Raw genomic sequence first — 3163 nt, forward strand, 5'->3', positions numbered from 1 at the left:
CTGAAATATTTCCGTATCGTCTGATTCTTGAACAGAGTATCCGCTGTTAACTAGCTGAAATTTATTACAGAATTCAATTAGTCTTTCTCCCCTCTCATTTCTTGTCTCAAGCCCATATTCTCTTGTAGCCGTTACTTCTACTGCTTCCCGTGCAACTGCATTCCAGCCCCCATTTCTATTATATTTTCGTCTCCCTTTACGTACTGTATTACCCCACTTTCTCTGTCTCTTCATCTTTAGCTTGCGACGTCGGTATGCATACCTGAACTATCTTCGTGGCTGTTGGTTTGCTGTCGATTCTGACTAGAACAATCCTATCACTGAACTGTTCACAGTAACACACGCTTTGCCCTACCTTTCTATTCATAACGATTCCTACTCCCATTATAGCTGATCCTGCTGCTGTTGATATCACCCTATTCTCATCTGACAGAAATGCTTGTCTTCTTTCCACTTCATTTCACTGTCCCCTACTACATCAAGATTGAGTCTTTGCATTTCCCTTTTCAAATTTCTAGCTTCCTCACCACGTTGAAGCTTGTGACATTCTACGCCCTAACTCTTAGAGTGTTATCCTTTCGTTGGCTATTCATGCTTTTTGTCATGGTCACCTCCCTCTTGCCAGTCCCCTCCCGGAGATCCGAATGGGGACTATTCCGGGATGTTTTGCCAGTGGATAGGTCATCATGACACTTTTTCAATTATAGGCCACATGACCTGTGGATACACGTTATGTGTCTTTAATGCAGTGGTTTCCATTGCCTTCTGCATCCTCATGCCGGTGTTCATTGTAGGACCCTACAAACATATGTATGCTACTCAACTTCCACAGCTGTGTTGGAAGTAGAATTTTCTGCAAATCCATTGAAGCAGAACACTGTAATGTACATTCTGTGCTATAGAATCCACGGGGGAGGACTAGTATATTTTGGATAGCTACGATCATTGTTGTTTAGAAGCGTGGTTCAAATGGCTGTAAGCACTACGGGACTTAACATCTAAGGTCATCAGTCCCCTAGAACTTAGAACTACTTAAACCTAACTTACCTAAGGACGTCACACACATCCATGCCCGAGGCAGGATTCGAACCTGCGACTTTAGCAGCAGCGCGGTTCCGGACTGAAGCTCCTAGAACCGCTCGACCACAGCGGCCGGGTTAGAAGCATGGATGTGCTGGTTAAGTATAATGTTTTGATGAAGCCAGAGCATCTAAATTATTTTATTTGTGGTCTGTCATAACAGACAGTTGTGCAAATTCGTACTGCTTATGTCATGGATGTAGGTTAATAATACGAATGCGAATGACTGATGCTTGAAATGTGGAATGAAATAATTTACATTGTTTAAAAATTGCTAGTAAGCCAGCTGATGATTTTATAAAACTGCTTGTTATCTCAATAAACCATTTTAGGAAATACTGAAGCATGTCCATAAGTAAAGTAAATATAGGTAAAATATGTAAAATATGCCATGCATGGCGATTCCTTGAAAGCACGTGTGCAGACATCAACAAGCCTCAAGTTTCTGAGAAACTATGTTTTGATTTGCTGGTTAAGCATCCTACCTTCCCAGAAAACGACTTCCACACTTGGATTTATGTTGTTTCAGCGAAGTATGAGTTGCGTGGAAATTCCTTGAATGTGCATATGCAGATGTCGACAAGTCTCGACTTGCAGAGAAAGCGTTTCCGTTTGCTGACTAAGTGCTTTGCTTGTTGCAACAAGTCAGGACTTGCCGAATAAGCAGGAAGACAGATAATGAAAGTGGAATATTGACGATGTTGCTGCATTACATCATACTCATTGTTCAACACTTTTTTCGGAGATGAATATACAAAGAATTCTTCAGAATGTGAGTCTGAGAGGTTTTACTTACCACTGCTACTAACGGTCTTACATCTTTCATCTAGCGAATACGTGCTGAGCTCAATACGAGAGGAATACTTTTTATTCAATCTTCCATAATCTGAAGCAGCTAGAAGGGGGAGGAAGCACTACATCATGCCTAGACGAGGAGAAAAATTCCTGACTGTGACTGCAAGAAGCAGGACGACGAAGGTAGGACTAGGAATGTTGTCTATGAGTGTCTTGAGTGTCTGAACTCTGCAAAAGTCCTCATAATATATCGTGGCAAGCTGATCGGCATGGACAGTGTCAGCTTTGAGACCGATTCATAGATACTAACCAAAGTTTTCTTGTTATAGGCCTGTTAAAATTACTTAGCTGTTAGTATGTTATAGCTAAACAGAATAGCACTAACGATTTACGTGACATTGTCACATTAAGGAAGTTGATGGGCACTCACTAAAAGAAAATTATTGTGGCAGTGAATTCGTTTAACGACGTACATTAGTGTGACATTATAGTTTACGAGACCGGAGCCGCTACTTCTCAATCAAGTAGCTCCTCAGTTTGCCTCACAAGGGCTGAGTGCAGCCCGCTTGCCAACAGCGCTCGGCCGACCGGATGGGCACCCATCCAGGTGCTAGCCCAGCCCGACAGCGCTTAACTTCGGTGATCTGAAGAGAACCGGTGTTACCCCTGCGGCAAGGCCGTTGGCGTCGTTGAGAACAGAGTGACCAAAGTTAACCAACGTCTTCGAACCAAATTTTCACAGTAGTGAAAGAAATGCAAGTAAATACAATGAATGTAAGTTCATTGCTGTCTGAAGTTAGTGATGAATGATACTCAAGAACGATACTGAATCAATGCTAGTGACGAACTGTTAAAGGAACTTCAGGCTTTTAACGAGATACATTCTGGTTGGGCTTCGAAGGAAATATTTCAACTGCGCGTTAATGTAAGTGAAAATAAAGAGTTATATGCAAAAAGGGCTTTATGCAAAAAAAAAAAAAAAAAAAAAAAAAAACAGCAGTAATAAATTTTGACTCAAAAGATTGTGCCTGTTTCAAGTGGTATGTTCGAACCAGTTTGTATCCTGTTGATATGCGTGCGAAACATACAGGGTGTTTCAAAAATGACCGGTATATTTGAAACGGCAATAAAAACTAAACGAGCAGCGATAGAAATACACCGTTTGTTGCAATATGCTTGGGACAACAGTACATTTTCAGGCAGACAAACTTTCGAAATTACAGTAGTTACAATTTTCAACAACAGATGGCGCTGCGGTCTGGGAAACTCTATAGTACGATATTTTCCA

At 41.3% G+C, this 3163-nt stretch overlaps 1 pseudogene; it reads right to left on the reverse strand.

Moving 5' to 3' along the window:
- Window positions 1-2442: 2442 nt before the first annotated feature.
- On the reverse strand, window positions 2443-2560 carry LOC126482623 (5S ribosomal RNA; annotated as a pseudogene).
- Window positions 2561-3163: the final 603 nt, after the last annotated feature.

This window comes from Schistocerca serialis, chromosome 5, assembly GCF_023864345.2.
Source record: "Schistocerca serialis cubense isolate TAMUIC-IGC-003099 chromosome 5, iqSchSeri2.2, whole genome shotgun sequence".
Taxonomy (NCBI): Eukaryota; Metazoa; Arthropoda; class Insecta; order Orthoptera; family Acrididae; genus Schistocerca; species Schistocerca serialis.